Source organism: Schistocerca serialis, chromosome 8 (genome assembly GCF_023864345.2).
Source record: "Schistocerca serialis cubense isolate TAMUIC-IGC-003099 chromosome 8, iqSchSeri2.2, whole genome shotgun sequence".
NCBI classification, from domain to species: domain Eukaryota; kingdom Metazoa; phylum Arthropoda; class Insecta; order Orthoptera; family Acrididae; genus Schistocerca; species Schistocerca serialis.
Genome location: NC_064645.1, coordinates 561,338,632 through 561,359,631, shown reverse-complemented (window position 1 = coordinate 561,359,631; position 21,000 = coordinate 561,338,632). Strand labels below are relative to the sequence as shown.

Below are 21,000 nucleotides of genomic sequence, written 5' to 3'. Positions count from 1 at the left end.
GTGATAAGAAAGGTAACTTTGACGGAGGGCTTCTCTGGCGTTTGGGAATGACATCGCTAGCCACTAGAATAGGAGCAACAACCTCAGCTGGAGAGGTGCAGAAGCACCTGGGCAGCTGTGTGACCGGTGGTTGTGATGAGAGTCTTGGCGCTATCGTCAGCTACAGATGTGGCTATTTTCAAGGTGCCGATGTACTGATAACGAAGGATGAATTTTCAAACGTTGATGTCACGAGATAGTTTAGTGCTTTCAACGTAAAGATGGAGTCGTGGACTTACAACTCTGGGCAACGAACGACAGCAACGTAAACGTATTCACAGGAGATGTGGCTTTGGGAATCTGCTATAACGTAGCGTCTACCGTTAATTGAGTATCTGCTAATGGCAGCTCAGTCACAAGGTCAATGCCGTTTTTGCTTCTCCAGTTAACAACAGTCTAAAGTCAGTTTGCTCGCCTTCCACGTTTCGTTCGCTATCCAAAAACACGTCAGTCATTTTTAGTCGCACCTCTACATGACAGAGTAAAAGATCACGACTGCATCGAGTTAACATTTGCGTGGTCACCGACTAAGATCGGATTCAACGTGGAGCAACCACTCACAGATAGCAGCACTAACAGTGGAAGGCATATAAAGCGTGTCAGGGGGGCACAGATACTGGTGTAGTCGTCGTCATAATGCGAAAATAGAGCACGTTATCTAATGTACAAAAGGACATGATCACTGGCTTCCGGGCCAAGAATTTGGAAACATTTCCGAAACGGCTAAGTTTGTTAACTGTTCGCGTGCCACAGTGGTTTAAGTATACCGTGCGTGGCAAAACGGTGCTACCGTAAACCAGCGCCGAGGCAACTGTGGGCAGCGCGGCCCACGTATGACAGGAGTCAATGACGGCTGCGGGCAGGTGTATGGGTGAACTGACGTACAACATTGAGCGACTGACTGCCCAGACGAACCAAGGGACTTACAGTAAGAGTGTCTCCTCAACGACCGTTCAGAGAACGATGTTGCGCACGGGCTTCCAAAGCAGGCGCCTGGTTCACCTACGCTAACTTCTGTTCATCGGCGACGACGGCTGGAATTCGTACGTCAGTACCGCAAGTGGACGACTAACGAGTGGCGACAGGTTCACGTTCAGATGACTCAAATTTTTGCTCCATCGGAGCAAACACCGCACAACAATTGTTGGAAGGGTCCAGGCCGGAGCAGGGAGCGTTATGGACTTAGGAATGTTTTACTGGCATTCCCTGGGTGATCTCGTCATTCTCGAAGGCACAGTCGATCGTCATAAGTATGCATCTATCCTTGGGGACCATGCCCACCCTTACATGAAGTTTGGTTTTCGTCGGCACGATGGCATCTACCAGCAGGACAATGCAATGTGTCATGCAGGTAGCAGTGTACATGGGAAATTCGAAGAGCGCCAAGATGAGTTTACTTTACTCCCCTGGCCACCAAACTACCCGAATTTAAACCTAATCTAGAATCTGTGGGACCACTTCGATCGGCCATGGATCCTCAACAGAGAAACATAGCGCAGCTGGCCACGGTACTGGAGTTGGCATAGTTCCACATTCCTGTTGGTACCTTCCAGAACGCCACTGGCTTTCGGCCTGTTCGTCTTGCGCTGCAAATGGTGTTTATTCAGGCTTTTGACAGGTGGTCACATTAATGCGACTGGACAGTGTATGTTCCGAAATAAAAGCCAGCACTACATTACTAGTGCAGTCACTAAACGAGCTCGTTTTAACACGCGACACACCCTCCTGTCCGTGCGCCTTGCACCACCCACACAGTCTGTGGCGCATACTAGACGCGTGTCTTGACAGGTTTCGCTACGTTACACATGGTGGCTCGAATTAACGCTATTTAAAATAAACTGTGAATAGGTCTCAACACCTTCCTTCCACGGCTTTCTGCGCCATGCAGCTTTCTCTTTTACGGATTTCACAGTTAGGCGTCCGCCACAATGACGTGGTTTCTCGGCGGCCGAAACACTCTGCCGCGGGTCCGTCAGAGCGGTGTGTCAGGGTGCGGTTCCATCAGCTGGATCCTTCACACTCCGCACTGCAGAGGAATGTGACGCGGCGCCACCATAACTTGAGGACACTTGTGCACGCCACACCGAACGTCTTCTGCAGTCAGTCCTAATCAAACGTCGTCGTCTAAGACCAGACTTTTGTATATTACGCTGGTCAACAACATTTTTGTTAAAAAGAACGCAAACGTGATTTTTATCGCATTTGTGGGTCTTTACGCACAGACATGTTATCATACATCTATGGCACTCCACGAAAACACTGGGCTCTGTATACTTTTATGGGCCTTATTTTAATAATTATTCTGCGAGTGTAACTGTTGTAAATGAGCTAGAAACTCTCATACGTAATCCTCTGTTCGGAAATCCATCTCTAGGAAATGGAGCTTGAGTAGCATTTCTGATTGGTCATGCTCAAATCCCTTGGACCTGCGTTCATAGCACACTTTCTTGTTTCAACATCTGTGGAGAGTTAACTCTCGGAGGAAACCTCTCGAAAAGAAATGCCACTAACTTCATTTTGGGTATAATCTTCGCACCCAGGAGAAGAAATAAGCCACCAACGTATGCTGTTTTACACGTATTACACTAGCAACAGGATGGTTAAAAGAATCATGTTGGCTGGTCGGTTGATTGGAGAAGGGGATGAAAAATGAGGTCATTGGTGATAAAAACCAAGGGAGGAACAACACAAACAACAGTCCAATCAATGGGAAGGTAAAACGGGCAAACAATAAGGTAAATGGAACGCCGGGGCAGCAGGAAGAGTAAATAACAGGAAGAAGGCAGGGGGAACGGCTAGAGCCGGTACGATTTGGGGACGCCACGCGCATTGGAGCACCAGCACTCCACACTATACGACAACGGAAGCAACACCAGGGGATGAAGGCACAAGGAAAGGCAAAACAAAACGGCACCAAAGACCGGACAAAACGCAGGGAAAAGGAGAACCTGATCGGTGCGGAGGCAAGGCCGAGGCCTCAATAAGCAACGCCAACGCTAACCGAAGGACTCCCATTCCAGACAGAAATTCAGGTACTTAAACCTAGAAGGACAAATCACCTTCGCGAATGAAACTGTGGACAGACGTAACCACGCGAGGGTCGTCCGGTAATACCTGGACAAGGAAGGCGTGAGGGCGTATTTGATGCGAAGGGCCAAAAGCTGGGGTCATTCCAGCAAAATATGTGAGGGGGACCCTGCAACTACAAAGGCAGGGGTGGGGGCGGTTCATTGCGTAGTAAAAACCCATGGGTCGTCAATCTGATATGGCATTTACGAAGGCGGAAGAGAATGGCAGATTCCCGCCGGAAGAAGGGGCGGGAAGAACGTCATGGGAGTGGAAGTCTCCTTGATCACGCGAAGTTTACTATGACAGTGGGTAGCCAGCCAAGAGTTGGCCCACAATTGAGCAAAAAGGGGATTTGAAGTAAAGCCGCAAATCCACCCCCGGAGGGTCAAGAGTAACGGTGGGTATGTGGCCACCGCGCGCCCATTCATTACCCAGGATGCCAATGTGGCTAGAAACCCAAAGGAAATCAACCAAACAAGCAGCTGCCAAGATCTGCGAGAAAATCACGGATGACAGAGACCAAAGGGTGACGGGAAAAACACCGAGCGATAGCCCGAATGCCACACATCGAGCCCGTACATGACAAAATTCGGGTGAGGGAGGACTGTGTATACTAAAGCACAGGGCCCAATAGATGGTCCTCGTTCCAAACCACATGCGGCACGTAATAGATGGTGCCAACAGAAGAAGTGAAGGCATATTCCACGTGATAGGTGGATTTAAAACTATCGACGTAAAAAGCAACAGCATACCGAAACTCCCGAAAGAGCAGGCGGAACAAACAACGGAAAACAAATGGAGCAATGGAGACCTTCGGACCGCAGAAGAGAGCTAACTGAATCCGGGGCCAAGGAGCTAACCAAGGGGTCAGGATAGAATGTGCGGAAAAGGACAAGGAGGGCAGTTGGAAATTTCGCCAGACAGAAGCAAGACGGAGCCCAATCGGCAAACCTAACTGAGGGAGGACTGGGTCGGCGATGAATAGACTACGAGGGGTGAGCACTGGAGAAGCGGACAGTGATGGCATAGGAAACCAGGGCCTCGGACCATCGAACGCAAAGGGGAGGGATCCCAGTGTCTACAAGGAGATTATCGAAAGGGCTAATGCGAAAGATACAGATGGCTAAACAGATACCGTGATGGTGAACCAGGTCCATGAGGAGCAGTATGCATGAGGCAGCTGATCCATAAACTTGAAAACTATAATACAGATGTGAGACAACTAATGCCCGATAAAGGCAGAGAATAACTGTTGACGCCCAATAGATGTGGGCAAGGAAGCGAAGGACAGAGTCTATGAAAACGAGCCTTCAGAAGGCGGATATGGGGCACCTAAGTAAGCTTGTTATCAAAATGAAGACGCAAGAAACAGAACTGGGGGACCGTGGTCAGGCGTTGGGTGTCGAAATAGAGCGCTGGACCAGGATGGACCGTTGTACAGCATAAAAAGCACCACCCCCGACTTAAGGAAGAGTACTGAAAATCGTGCGAGAATGTCCATGCAAAAACACGCTGGATGTCGCCCTGTAACTGTCGCTCTGAAGAGGCCACTGAATGGGAGCTAGCTCAAATAGAGAAATCATCCACATACAGGGGTGGCAAAAGGTATGGTGGAGGTTTCAGCAGTGAGAAAAAGGACACACAATACGGAGCCAAGTGAATGTCATTCTCCTGGTTCTGCAGAGAGCTGAGAATGGTGCCAACGTGAACTCTGAACGGCCGTTGGGATAGGAGCTGGCCAGTAAAAATCGGGAGGGGGTCCTGAAAACACCACTCATGGAGTGTAAGTAGGATGTGATGGCACCAAGCTGTGTTTTACGCCTTAAGAAGATTAATGAAAACTGCGACAAGATGGCAGTGCTGAGAAAAGGTCTGCTGAACTATGGTTTGCAATCGAAGCAGATGATTCATCGGAGACTGTCCCTCCTGAAAGCAACACCGGAATGGAGATGAAAGGTCCTGTTATTCGAGCACCTATTTGAGCCAACGAACCACCATTTGTTCCAATAACCTGCATGGGACATTGGTCTGACTGAGAGGCTTGTAAGTATTAAGGGACGACTGATCCTTGCTGAGCTTAAGGACAGAAAGCACAATACTGTCTCTCCACTGAGAGAGGAAAATGCCTTGGAGCCAAATACAAATAAACACCCGGAGGAGATATTCTCGTCGGAGAGGGTTGAGGTGTTGAATCGCCAGGGGTCGAATCGTGTCAACAAGCGAGAGCCAGAAGAAGTTCCATTCCGTAAACTGTTCATTGTAGGATTCCAACTGAAAAGGGTAAAACGCAAGTGGGAAGCTTCAGCCCGCTGTTTCCGGAGGAGGAACGCAGCTGGATCGGAGATTGACGCTGAAATCATCACAAAATTGAGATGCTTCGCGAGAAATGACGGATCCGTACAAAGGCCCCCTGGAAGGGCAATGTCCGGAAAGGAAGACTGCCAATGGCAAGTTTGGAGGGTGCAGAGTGTAGCCCACACCCACGACGAAGAGACAAAAGTACCTAGAGAGGAGACAAGGCGTTACCAACACACCCGCTTTCTATGTTTGATTAAGTAGCAGGCTTTGGTGCGAAGAATAAGACCGGCGGAGGACGGGTGCCGCGTAAGATACTGCAAAGCGGGCCGGCGATCACGGATGGCGGTGGCAATGGCCGTGCTCCACCCTGCAACTGGCCGGCGGTAATCGGGGCCCGTCGAGCGGGAAACGGCAATGCCGTCAGCGAGAATTATCTTATTGGACAGGTCACGAACGAATTCACCAATACAGCCTGTCGAAGAAGGTGTAAACGCGACCTGGGAGGTATACAGAGGCCAATTAGCACGATGTTTCAGCCCAGCGGGGTTTTGCTGTTTCCCTTATTTGGAGAGAACCAAAGAATCGCTCCACACCACAAATAAAAATCATCTCAAAAACAAAATAAATCTTGTGCACAAACTGTCGGTACATTAGTAACTCTTAGGAGAGTAACAGTGAGTGAATATGAATAGAGTGACAGGCGCGCAGAAGACAGAAGGGTATGAGCAGATACAGATAAGACCAATAGAGAAAAGATCACGGTAGTACCGCCTAGACAGAGGAATTTATTAACTATAACGGAAGAGGAAGAAAAGAAGAGAGATTGATTCACTAAAATATGGTTAAGAACATATCAAAAGTGGTAGTGGCAAAGATACAAATTTATCAGCTGATGTTGAAGCCTTTTCAAGAAGAAGAAGAAGAAGAAGAAGAAGTTGATGGGAGCATTACATAAATTAAGACAGAGAGAGAGAGAGAGAGAGAGAGAGAGAGAGAGAAGGGTTAGTTGTTATTCGAAAGTGAAATGAATGACGGCATTTCAGAGCACTAGCTCCACAGTCTCGTGTGCTAAAGAAAACACGTTCCGTAATTTATACGCTGATGTCAGCACACGTGATGAGCAGAATTAAAGACCACTTGCCGACGCAGCGCCACCCATTTTGCCAATTACAGATTCCATCTTAAGTGCCGCGGATGAACGTAAGTAATGTGTAATGTTCGATTAAACACTCAGCGACCGATTCCCGCGTAGTCTTGCGTTCATTTTAAACAATGGTCTTTTGTATCCTTGGGCCCACAGTCACTGCGAATTTTTTGAGCGAAGTAATTTTCCTATGCAAAGTATTTTATTTCGAAATAACTATTTCGTTGCCTTAGCCACAAAACAATAAAAAAATAAGTAATACACATAACATTATTTCCAAAGTTGTTATTAGTACTCATAATGCCTGGTTCACCGAAACTCTGCGAGAGGGACTGACTAAGAGGCTACTTCGTGTTTTGAATGGAGATGCAGCGCAGATGAGCACGTGTGAACCAGATTGTATTACTGATTAGGGGAACAGAATGGAACCCACAGCATATGGTGCAGACTGGTGAACTGCAACAATCTCAGGATGGACCATAATAATCATGGACGATAGTAAATTACCACAAAGAGATCTCATACGTAGCAGCTGGAGTGGCGTTCTTGTTAGATCGGCTGATCTCACACAGCATGTGTACGCCTAGGACTGCCCGTTTACTCACGTACGAGAGAAGGATGGCGGCTGCAGCCCTATTTAAGGAATCATCCCGATATGTGGTCCAGTCGAGTAACCACAATCACAGTAGGGGGATTTCGACACCCACCCCCCTCCCCCCGACCCACTCCATTACTGACTGAGCGGCTTAACCATTGAACCATGTCTACTCGGACGAGGCTGTTGGCTCCATATAATTCTGCTGCAGCATTACTTGGCCCACAAGCGACTTTGCACCGCCCTCTCGGGCACAACAGTTTCTTCAGCTCGATAGATCTGAGTCTGCAGACGAGCTACCCCAGTGAAACAACCTGGAGCAGCGAAACTCTAGTGCCCTCACCCCCAACATCTCCCGCAGACCGCATGCACTCTGGCGGCGACCTTTGAGTTTCAGCCCTGACGTGTTTCGGGATGTAGTGTGGCCCTGTTTTGCGCAGGCTCTCCTAAGAAATGAGACAACTGCTTCTGCTACGCTCTGGAAGACCGAAACACTGGGTGTAATGGCTTCTGACAGCTCGTACGATATTCACGTACACTGATGAGTCAAAACATTATGACCACTGCCCTCCTGGTGATTTCTGGGCATTTGACGAAGCAAGGAAAAAATGTAAGAGGAAGAGAGACGAATGGGCAATCAATGTAGCGATGATACGGGCCGAAAATTCGGAAATCCAGTGATATAAGCGGTTTTTACAAAGGGCACGTCGTTGCGGCGTTGTAGCTGGAAAAGAGGATCTCTGAAGCGGTGAAGCTCGTCGGCTGTTTGCGTACTGCTGTCGTGAACACCTATGGAAAGTGGTTGAAGGATGGTGAAATAACGAGTAAGCAGTATGAACTGGATGTCCACCTCTCATCATAAAACGTAGCGGTCGGAGTATTCTCCGCAGTGTGATCCAGGAGAACAGCGATCTGTGGCAAACTTGCTGACGAAGTACAACGCTGGTCTTTCGGAGCACACCGTTCAAAGGACATTGCTGAATATGGAGCTCCATGACCGCTACGTGTTCCTGTGTTGACCCAAAGACATTGTCATTTACGGTTGCAGTGAGCACAGCGTAACTGAGTTTTCACCGTGGATAAACAGAAACGTATCGCATGTCGAATCAATCGCACTTCTTGTTACACCAGGTCGATGATTGAGCCCTTACGCGCCATCATCCATGTGAATAGCTGCGCGAAACGTGCACAGCGCCACATATGCAGGTCGGTGAGGACATAATTATGGTGCGGGGTACATTGAGTTGGGCTTCCATGGGCTCTTTCGTGGCAATCGAAGGCATCAAGACAGCAGTGAACTACCTACGTTAACATTATTGCGCACCACCTGCTCCCCTTCATGGTTGAAGTCTTCTCTGATGGCTATGACATCTTCCAACTGGATAACTCTCCGTGACACAAGGCCAGAATCGTGCTGCAGTGGTTTGAGGAGCATGATAGTGAACCCTCACTAATGACTTAGCCAGCAAGTGGCCTTGATCTTTACCCATTGGAAAATGAATCGCCCGTCAGCTGCGTGCCCACAAACCACCGTCAGGCAATTTGCGGGAATTTACTGACCTGTGAGTATATATCTGGTAATTAATCAAGCACTTTTAGAGTCAATGCCAAGCAGAACCGCTGTTGAACTGTGCTTGAATAGTGGACCAACAGACTATTAAACAGGTAGTCGTAATATTTTGTCTCGTCGCTGTACAATTTCTCCGATTATCGCAATTTCTCCGATTATCGCAATTTCTCCGATTATCGCAATTTCTCCGATTATCGCAATTTCTCCGATTATCGCAATTTCTCCGATTATCGCAATTTCTCCGATTATCACAATTTCTCCGATTATCGCAATTTCTCCGATTATCGCCGACAGCCAAACTGACGCACGTGGACGAGGAAAGCCAGCGTGCTTTTACCGATCCAACGGTCTACGGTTTCACTTCAGAAATTCATTGTTCTGTGTATTTTGGTCATATAACTAAAAGACCCGAATCCCCAAGTGAACAGAGAGAGCGTCAACAGCCGTAAAATTTGGATCGTAACTGGCAGGTCTGATGCAAACTTACGCGGACGGTTCCAAAATGTATCTCTCTGCAGAAGCTCATTTTTCTGATGACCAAACAACGTGGAGCCAATCCTCATCATTGTTAACAAAAGCGTCGAAATTAATCGCGAAGTTGTATACCATTCATCAAGCTATTCTTTACGTAGTCGATTTACAAGTCTACGAAGTTCTAATATGTGTCACTGACTCCACGAGTGCACTACGGCCCTCTATGAGGACAGCCGTAAAACTGCAAATACCTTCGCACACAATATACTGAGACGTCTCAACAGAGCAAAGGAGCTATGTCAGCTGCTTCATGTACAATGGATACCGGGACATGTTGGTGTTAGTGGAAACGAACACGAGAATGTTGCAGCATCTAACTCTCACCGACATACCTGTACCACACAGTCGTCTTCGCACTACACTCGCCAACCAACAGAAAAGGAATGACCTATGTGAGCGGACATGGATCGTGATACCGATGGCACGTCGTAATGGGCGATTCAACAACAGAGTCCACGCCACCCTTCAAAATATGTTCAAATGTGTGTGAAATCTTATGGGACTTAACTGCTAAGGTCATCAGTCCCTAAGCTTACACACTACTTGAACTAAATTATCCTAAGGACAAACACACACACCCATGCCCGAGGGAGGACTCGAACCTCCGCCTGGATCACCCGCACAGTCCATGACTGCAGCGCCACCCTTCAATTCGGCATTTACGAGAAAATAAACAGTTACTATTGACCGACTAAGAGCACGTCACATGAATAGTAATAGCACCAAGCTTTGATTCCTGCCTCATTGATGAGGGCACTGTACATATACTAACAATGTGATGAATGTGATCCAATGACAATTACACTGTAGATGTTTTAGAATATAAGGATTATTTTCCTCTTAGAGTAGCTCTTAGCTCCATAGATAGGTCCGTTGCCAAATGTATTTGCCCTTCCATGCGTCTTTGTTAAAGACAACTTTAAAGTTTCCTTTCTTATGTTTCATAACATACATATACATATACATATAACTGGATTCTATATTAATGTGTGACTTTTGCTGTAATGGGTGCAGTCACATGAATTTACTTTGCGACTAATTATCTCGCACAATTAAATTTATATTTTGTAATGAAGTCAGTCAAACATGTTTGTATCACTATGTGACAATTTTATCTGGTGACATGACCTTTGCCTGAAACCAACTAAATAAAATAAAATAAAAAACAAATACACTGTCTATGGCTCGTCCGCAAGAGCGTCCATACGTCTTCGGATATCCAGGAATATCTTCCATTATTTTCTCCAACACCACTACGAAAATTACTTTAAGAGGACAGTAATTTTTTCCGCCTCGTATGCACAGAAGGCGTAACCGTACTTGTCGAACGACAAAAACCACCTAAGGAACAAAGAATTCATGTTAATTATGAGAATATCGCGTATCCTACAATCATTACAGTCGCTTCGGGTTCAGCGAGACCGACTGCAATCGGTAGGTAACCGTCCCAGCATCTGTCATCAGTAGCGGTTGGATTTTCATGCGAATGCACAATTTTTTCTATTATTCGAGAGGCGTGTCCTTTGGATAAAATGTTCGAATTATTTCTTTTCTTACATTTCAGACATAGTTTTCTAGTGCATATTCACGCATATTTTGCTGTTTTCTGAATAAGCATATTTTTTTCGAAAATCTTTAATTGTGCTGCATATTTTGCGTGCTTTTTAATTAAGATACTACTTATTCTTCAAAAAATGGACATTTTCAATAATGGTGTTCACTTGTTTGGTTTTTGTGAAAGCATATTTTTATGTGTTTATTTATGATCTTCCTTTCTTTCCGATTCGCCGCTAGGAGTTACCCTTCGCGCTTGCTCACTTAGTACGTAGCCTTGTTTGCGGCACTTGCCCGCATCCTTGTAGAGTTGCACCAACACAGGTGCCCCGCAGGGGAGCCGTGGAGCCGTGCGGTCAGGGCGCCTTGCCACGATTCACACGACTCCCCCCCCCCCCCCCCCCCCCCGGCGGAGGTTCGATCCTCCCTCGGGCATGGGTATGTGTGTGTGTATGTTGACCTTAGCATAAGATAGTTTAAGTTAGATTAAGTAGTGCGTAAGCCTAGGCACCGATAACCTCAGCAGTTTGGTCCCATAGGAACTTACCACCACCAACATAGTTATTAGGGGATTAATGGGCACTTTGTCTTTTGGAGTTGCTAACAATGTAACGCCAAGCAACTGTTTTAATAGTGCTACTTAATCTGAATATGTTTTTTTAAATTTTTAATTTTATAATGCTTATAACATTTACATTAATATAACAATAAAGTGACGAATGATTCATTTTCCAAGCCTCCCTCAGATACCAGTCTTCAGTTGACTCCATGTTCTGTCGGCAGAAAATCATTTAATATTTGTGGTGAGCGGAGACACTTGGCTAGTGGCTTCGTGGTGTGTTTTAAGTTCTTTACTATTAAGCGAGTTGCCAAAAGTGAATACAAGTAATCAGTGTAGATTGCATGAGTATGAGCGGGAGTTCAAAGGGGATATGATAACGACCGATGGCAAAATACTTTATTGCCGTGCATACGTAAAATCAGTTGGTAGTGAAAAACGTTTCCAAGTCGTTCAGAGTGTGGATGCCAATAAACACAAAGAGAACATTATACGTAAATCCAAGAAAAGTATTACCGTCTAGATGAATCTTGTAACAGTACCGCCCGGCCGCGGTGGTCTAGCGGTTCTAGGGGCTCAGTCCGGAACCGCGCGACTGCTACGGTCGCAGGTTCGAATCCTGCCTCGGGCATGGATGTGTGTGATGTCCTTCACCCAAATAGAAAAATGCCTAAAAATGGGAGACAGCAACAACCATCAGCTGGAAAAGTATTTCTTCCGTTCATACATAATATCACGGATCGCATTGGAAAAGTACTAGCCAAGTTTCAGGTAGAGACCATTTTTAGGCCTACTAAGAAAATTAGTGAATGCCTAAGATCAACAAAAGATGCTCGTCACCCCCTAGCCACCCCAGGGGTATATAAAATTCCGTGTAGTTGCGGCAGGGTTTACATAGGAACTACCAAAAGAAGCATCAATACACGGTTGACGGAGCACAAAAGAAACTGTCGCTTGGGACATATCGACAAATCGGCAGTAGCGGAACATGTTTTTAAGGATGGATATCACGACATAAAATTTGGTGAAACAAGCGTGCTAGCGAGGACGTCGCACTATTATGCACGTATGTATAGAGAGGCAATTGAAATCCACAAACATCAATACAATTTTAATCGTAAAGAAGAAGGATTAAAATTGGATAAGATATGGCGGTCGACGTTGCACCAATCACGTGACAATCGATTGCCTGCAATCGAGAGAACAGACGATAGCCAGAGATAGCTGCACATCGACGCCATGTGACGTGTGGTGGCGCCCCCTACGATCTCTGTATAAGCGGCGGCCCCAGCTCCTAGCAGCCAGTCGTCGACTCACCTCGGAAGATGTTCTCCGCAGTTGAGAACGAAACGTCAGGGAGAAGAAGTTCTACAGATCGACCACGGCAACTTAGCCCGGAAGAGTTTACTGATAAAGACGCCGGCCGTGAAAGCCTACATGGAATGGTCCTTAGGTTAGTTAGGTTTAAGTAGTTCTAAGTTCTAGGGGATTGATGACCACAGATGTTAAGTCCCATAGTGCTCAGAGCCATTTGAACCATTTTTTTGTAACAGTACTCTTCCGCAGTTTTCTTTTGATTTGCGTGAAGCCTCTTTGTCGGTAGATATTCCACCTGGGAAGTTAACTAATCCTGTTCTGAGAAATTTCATTAATAAGTACACAGAATGTAAAGTCTCAGACGAATTCACTATACGTAAAAATTACGTACAGCAGTGCAACGGCGAAACCATTGAAAAAATGAGGGATCAGATTCAAAATAATTTTATACAGTTGTCAATCGAAGAAACACAAAACTGTGAGGGATGGTTTTTTTTCAAATATTGTAATTCGATCTCCTTACAAAAATGTACGGTCTACTCTGTATCTACTTGCACTAGAGCAGTTTAAAGTGAAAAATAGCTCTGCAGTTTCCTCATTTTTTATAGATTCCATGAATTGGCTAAATGGCATTCAGTACGAGAGTGTGTAGTCGTTTGTGACTGATACTGCAAGTTACGTTATCAAAGTTGGTACTGCTCTCAAAGTTATATTTCCCAGCATGAAAAATTTGACTTGTCTCTGTCATGGATTACATCGTGCTGCTGAAGCTATCCGTGCAATTTTTCATCCTCCTGACAAGCTGGTGTCTGCTGTAAAGAAGGTGTTTGCTAAAGTACATTACAGAAACAAGCCTTCAGAGCAGCAGCACCTGACTTCTCCTGCCATCGGAACGCGCTGGGGCAAGTGGTTGTTTGCAGTAATTTGTTACACCGAACATTCAGAAACTATTAAGAGCATCGTTTCTACATTTGATCCTAAAAAAATAGCAGCCCCAATGCAAACTGCCCACAACGTTATGAACACCCCACAAATATGAGATAATCTTGCGCATAAGTCTGCTCATTTTTCTCATCTTCCAGCGGCAATTGTTTCTAAGGAGACAGGAAGTTTACTCTTTGTGTTTTATTGAGTAAGTTCAAAACCTCAGTCTCTGAACTTGATTCTGCCCCTGCAAGTGTTGGTGTACTAGTGACGGAAAAAGTTCAGAGAATTCTTTTAAAAAATCCAAAATACGAATAAACTTATGAAACTGAAGAAATTTTAACGGGTAAGCGCACTGAACACGTCGCTAACAGCAGAGCAAGTAGCCGCTTTCGTACATGCACCCTTAAAGTGCCTGTGAGGTAGAGAGGAGTTTCACCCGCTACAAGCACACTGTGCGGGACAACAAAAGAAGGCTCTGAGCACTATGTGACCTAACTGCTGAGGTCATCAGTCCCCTAGAACTTAGAACTAATTAAACCTAACTAACCTAGGACATCACACACATTCATGCCCGAGGCAGGATTCGAACCTGCGACTGTAGCGATCGCGCGGTTCCAGACTGAAGCAGACTGAAGCGCCTAGAACCGGCCGGCCGCGGGACAACAGAAGAGGGCTTACTTTCGAACACCCGAAACATATAGTGATTGTGAATTGTAACAGAAGTGAGTGGAAAAATAATTCTGAGTACAATAGCTTTCGTAAATTAATATAAAATACTAGTTTTCTTGCAGGTTTCGTGAACGTTTCTTTGTGAATCATTCACAGAGTTCACCTAAATCCTTTTTGGACTAAAACAATACCAATTCAGTTTTTATATCATTTTATGTGAACAGTTTACGTGCATATTTTAAATTTTTTGGTGCATAAATGGATACATATTTAAAGGCTTATTACTGCACGAAAATCCGGTCCACAACACGGTTATCAAGAACAGTTTTGTCAGTGTCATGGGATGCTTGCGACACGTTCTCTCTCTCTCTTTTAGAAAGTGTAATTATGTAGAAAATCTGCGTTTCGTCATTTCCGACGGTATGTGAATTTTTTTTTTCATTCACCATTTAGTAATCGTCGTTGCTGTAGTCCACTGTATTCTCTGTATCTGCCCATGGGAACATTTCCTCAGTGGACAACCAAGTACTTACTGCACGTTTCATTCGCAGCAAGGTCAGCTGTATTGCACTTCAGCAATGAGCAAAACTAATTGACTTTAGCCTCCCTGTGGGCAGTTCGCAGCCAAACTTAGAGCAATATTTCCAGATGGAAGCAGAACTATCGACTCAACGAGAACAGCGAAGAAAAGTGCATAATATACCACAGGAGTCAAAGTACAGCAGACATACTCGTAGGAAGATTGTAAACTATGTGACGAATGCGATATCAAAATGATAGAAAACCGATAGGTAGCATCTCATTGCATGTATATAATGAGAACTAGTAATGAATGAGTCCTGACAGCTGAGAGCACGTGTGCCACACCAGAATTCGAACCGATATTTCCTGCTTTTGGAAACCAGTCGTCTCAACCATTAGGCAGGCTACCTGACTAGCCTCCAGTCCTGAGGCAACTTCCCGAATTTACGCATCTCCAGCTAGTGAAAGTGTAATTTGTCATGTCATACTCGATATAACGGCAGGTTCAACATCTCCCAATTATTTTCGCACGTATTTCATGTTATTACGTCTTTACTGATTTCATACCGGTCGATTAATTTACTTCATTTCAGTGCATTTCATACATTACGAATGGGTGAGGAGTTAGAATTCCACGTAGTGTACAAGACGTATGACAGACGCAAACTAATCTCAGAAGAGAAGAAGAATGTAGTACTAACTGCCATCCCAAAGAAGACAGGTGCTGATATGCGAGAAAGCTACCGAACCATCAGTCTGATAAGTCATGGTTCCAAAATATTGATCCGAATTATTTACAGAAGAATGGAAAAACTGGTAGAAGCCGCCACTGGGGAACATTAATTTGGGTTCCGAAGAAATGTAGGAGCACACGAGGAAATACTGGCCCTATGATTTTCTTGCAAGACAGGTTGGAAAAAAGCAAAGTTACGATTACAGCATTTCTGGATTAGATGAAGCTTTTGACGATGTAGACTGAAATAGAGTCTTTGAAATTCCAAACCGTAGAAGGTACACAAAACAAAGAGCGAAAGGGAATTTACAACTTGTACAAAAACGAGACTGCAGTTACGAGAGTCGAAGGAAGTGAAAGAGAACTATTGGCAGAGGAGATGCTAAGACAGGGTTGTATCCTATTCCCGATGTTATTCAAACTGTACATTGAGCAAGCAACGAAAGTGACGAAGGAGATAGTTAATAAAGGAACTTAAGTTCAGGGAGAACAAGTAAAAACTTTAAGGTTTGCTAGTGATACAGAGACAGAAAATGATTTGGAAGATCAATTTAAATTAATGGCTAGTGTGTTGAAAGGAAGATATAAGACGAATATCAGCAAACGAGAAACAAAGGTAATGGAATGTAGTCGAATTAAATGTGACGATGCTGAATGAGTTAAATTACGAAAAGAGACACGAAAACTAGTTAATGAGTTTTGCAATTCGGGCAGCAAAATGACTGATGACGGACGAAGTAAATATGATATAAAACGAAAAATGACAAAAAAAGAATCGCTGCTGAAAATGAAAAATGTTGACATCGAATACAGATTTGTTAGGAAGTCTTTAGTGAAGGAATTTGGATTACAGCTTTGCACAGAAGTGAAACGTAGACGATAAACAGTACAGACTAGAAGAGAAGCTTTTGAAACGAAGTGCAGCAGGAAAATCCAAAAGATCGCATGGGTACATCGAATAACTGGTACTGAACCGAACTAGGGAGAAGTGTGGTAGAAACCGAGTAAGACTGAGATTACAGCTGCACAGACATCAGTGGATTCCGCCAACGACGACATCGACCGAAGATGCCCGATCTTTTTTACAAGTCACTACGCCATTACGTGCGTGGTCACAATGCAACCGATCTCATCGCCCGAACGTACACATTCTGCATGACAACAGTTTTAATTCAAATCAGTTTGTTTTCTTCAGTCGAATCGGCCGACATTCTGACACAGGAAATATGGAATGTGCGGTACAGGTAAGTTTAGTCCAATGGGGATATAGCTCGTAATCTACGGACTGAAGCCCAAGCAGATAAAATCTTTATTGGAAATTTTAGGCACAAATTATAACCTCTGTGGTATGCCGTATGCTTAAAATGAATGTAATCGAGGTTTTTTGGAATTTGGCATTATCTGTCTACGAATTATTATTTCTGCTTCCTGGCGTTTTTATGCCAATGGGATGATGATTCTGTTATATGCGGTGGTTTTCAAATGTGATGTATGTGTTTCCGCTTTTCAGAGCTTTAGATATTGGAAATAGACTACTTTATACCAAATTTATACTTATCTTTCAGAGATGCTGAATCACAGTCACTGCAGGTTAAATGATGTCTGTATGTTTTGCTGAATTTACTTGAAGTTGTGCAGTGTGTTTGTAATCTGACTTTTCAGTGCCTCCTCCAATCACATGCAGAATGTAACAGAGCGTTTCGCTCTTCCTCTCGTGTATTCGTAAATATTGTCCGGTTAGGGGCCAATTCCGATAACACAGGAAGGAAAACACAGTACGCACCACGTTCTTATCAAGACAGATATAGCTCATTCGCACAGATTCCGCATATTTTTTAACGGCAAAGCCGCAATGCAGCATTTATCTCCAGGCGCAGGGGCGGCGTAGCATGTATCTCGCTGAAGGAGGTTCAAATAGATTCTAACGTAAGCTAACCTAGCCCAACCCAACTAACCTCCTGCATCCCGCGAAAAACTGACGAGAGGGAGCCAGTGACCATGCTGTCGGCCGATGTTATCGGGTGACCTTTGGCGACCGTTGCCGGTGACACTGTAAACACCACTAAGACGCGTACGCACGAGGGCAATGAACGACAGCGGCCCGATTCGTTTACCGTCTTTTGCTTGTTATGTATGAACGCCAAATCGGAGACAACGAGCAGTTGGCGTTGGTTGCGGTTCGGTCAACTGGCGGTAACATCAACGTGTTGGCGATTGGTTGGCATTGTGGTCCCTCTCCTTAGGGTGGACGCCAGGTTGAATGTTGGTTGGTTGGTTGGTTGGTTCAGTAGCGATTGGTTGTGTCCCTAAAACGCATGTCATTAGTTATTTTGCTCCCCAAATAGCAAAACTCATCTACTACTTTAAGTGTCTCATTTCGTAATCTAATTCCCTGTGCATCACCTGATTTAATTCGAGTACATTCCATTATCTTCGTTTCGCTTTTGTTGATGTTCATCTTACATCCTCCTTTCAAGACACTGACCATTCCGTTTAATTGCTCTTCCAGGTCCTTTACTGTCTCTGACAGAATTACAATGTCATCGGCATACCTAAAAGTTTTTATTTCTTCTCCATGGATTTTAATTCGTACTCCAAATTTTTCTTTTGTTACCTTTACTGCTTGCTCAATATACAGATTGAATAAGATCGGGGATAGGCTACAGACCACTTGCTTCCCTTTCATGTCCCTCGATTCTTATAACTGCCATCTGGTTTCTGTACGAATTGTAAATAGCCTTTCGCTCCCTGTATTTTACCCCTGCCACCTTTAGAATTTGAAAGAGAGCATTCCAGCCAACATTGTCAAAAACTTTCTCTAAGTCTACAAATGCTAGAAACGTAGGTTTGCCTTTCCTTAATCTTTCTTCTAAGATAAGTCGTAGGGTCAGTATTGCCTCAAGTGTTCCAACATTTCTACGGAATCGAAATTGATATTCTCTGAGGTCGGCTTCTACTAGTTTTCCCATTCGTCTGTGAAGAATTCGTGTTAGTATTTTGCAGCCCTGAGTTATTAAACTGTTAGTTCGGTAATTTTCACACCTGTCAACACCTGCTTTCTTTGGGACTGGAATTATTATATTCTTCTTGAAGTCTGAAGGTATTTAGCCTGCCTCATATACATTGCTCACCAGGTGGAAGAATTTTGCCATGGCTGGCTCTCCCAAGGCTATCAGTAGTTCTAATGGAATGTTGTCTATTCCCAAGGCCTTGTTTCGACTTAGGTCTTTCAGTGCTCTGTCAAATTCATCACGCAATATCATATCTGCCATTTCATATTCATCTCTCTTCCATTTCCACAATACTGCCGTAAAATATATCGCCCTTGTATAGACCCTCTATATACTCCTTCGATCTTTATACTTTCCCTTCTTTGTTTAGGACTGGTTTTCGATCTGAGCTCTTGATATTCATACAGGTGGTTCCCTTTTCTCCAAAGGTCTCTTAAATTCACTTGCAGGCAGTATCTATCTTACCCCCTAGTGATACATGCCTCTACATCCTTAAATCTGTCCTCTATCCATTCCTGCTTAGCCATTTTGCACTTCCTGTCGATCTCATTTTTGAGACGTTCGTACTCGTTTTTGCCTGTTTTATTTACTGCATTTTTATATTTTCTCCTTTCATCAATTAAATTCAATGTCTCTTCTGTTACCCAACGATTTCTACTAGCCCTTGTCTTTTTACGTACTAGATCCTCTGCTGCCCTCACTATTTCATCTCTCAAAACTACCCATTCTTTTTCGACTGTATTTCCTTGTCGTCAGTTGTTTCCTAAGTGGGCTTCGTGTCTATCTTGGCTAGAATAATGCGTTCACTATGCACTATGTGGTTGCACCTGCGGTACGGCTATCTGTATCGCTGAGGAAACCAAGCGTCCCCAGCAACGGCAAGGCCCATGGTTCATGGGGGTGTATTTATTGTGTTTAAAAATACTGGAGCTTAGAGTGGTATTTGGAGAGAGCATTGAGGCTGGTAGTTTTATGGTGAACGGGAATGTTTATGATCACCACAAACTGCGATTATAAAAACAAACTGAAAAGACTAGACACTCGGAGGGAGATAACTCAGCTAATAGTAAGTGATTTGCAGAATGTGAAAAAGAAAATTGTGTCTTTATTGACATCTTTTCGCCATGAACTACAAAGAGAAAGAAGCAAAACTAGACTTGATTATTAACTTTGTTGCGGGTACAGGCTCTCCTAAAAAGGGTGTTATCTTTGGAAATATTAGGACGCGCACAATTCAGTAACAATTTCAAATCTGTACCTTTAATCACGAAAAAACTATGAAATAACACATATTCGACTTCACCTTTAAGGCAGACATTAATTTTGTCCCAGCACAGTGCTCCCTACTTTTTTTAAAAGGGAGGTCGTTCACCAACGTAGTTTCTTTTTGTTCTTCTTATGATGGCGATGATGATGATGATGATGATCAGCTTCTCGTAGTAAAATAAATGCTGCACATGCGACGACTGCTAAATCCACTTCTTCCTTGATAATATCGGCCGTGAAATTGCAATTAAAACGCTACCTTATAACAATAACAAACCGGGAGCAACGTCGGTATGTTATTAGAGCCAAATGCGATTCCACATGGCCGAATCCCTCGGCCCCGAAACCCGTTTGTTTGGTGTAGGTGGGAAGCCGAACGGCAGCATTGGCGACCAACGTTTGGCTGAATCCAGTCTCTGTCGTTACTTGGACTTGGTTGGCTTAATGCGTAAGCGCCTTAAAAGAGAGAGAGAGAGAGAGAGAGAGAGAGAGAGAGAGGGAGGGAGAGAGGGAGAGAGGGAGAGAGGGAGAGAGAGAGAGAGAGAGAGAGAGAGAGAGAGAGAGAGGGAGAGAGGGAGAGAGAGAGAGAGAGAGGGAGGGAGGGAGGGAGAGAGAGAGAGAGATGGGTTGACAGACAGCACCTGAACAGGTATGGGAAGGGGAGGTTGGCAAAGCTTATAGGTGACAGCATTGGTGGGGTTGATGGGATCACTCATGGGAAAATTCCTGCAGTAGTGGGTGTTAGAGCTGCACCTTTTTTAGATTGAAGTCAGCTGATAGGTATTCCTGCTTAAGGGAAGTCTCTCTAACAAAGGAACCACTTTTGACAAAGCTTAGGTATCCGAGTGATGAGGGAATGAGTATATTTCATCAAAATATACAAGGTATTAGAGATAAAGTTAGTGAACTGCTTATAGATGTTGACTCTGATATTATTGGTATATCTGAACACTTCTTAAATAAGGACATAATTCAGAGGCTTCCTTTACCAGGATACAGGTTGGCTGGCAGCTTTTCGAAGAGCTCTTTGCGGTGTGGGGGAGTAGCCATGTATGTGAAAAACGGTATCTCATTTGAGTCAATTGATGTTTCAAAGTACTGCACTGAAAAGGTGTTTGAATGTTGTGCTGGTGTGGTTAAATTTAACGGAGCTAAACTTCTAACTGTTGTTATTTATAGATCCCCAGACTCTG

The 21,000-nt window shown here is 44.5% G+C and overlaps 1 protein-coding gene across 4 annotated transcripts in view; it reads right to left on the bottom strand.

Annotated features, from left to right (window-relative positions):
- LOC126416078 (focal adhesion kinase 1) overlaps positions 1–21,000 on the bottom strand; it is a 754,036-nt gene that overhangs the window by 494,968 nt on the left and 238,068 nt on the right. The window lies entirely within an intron of this gene.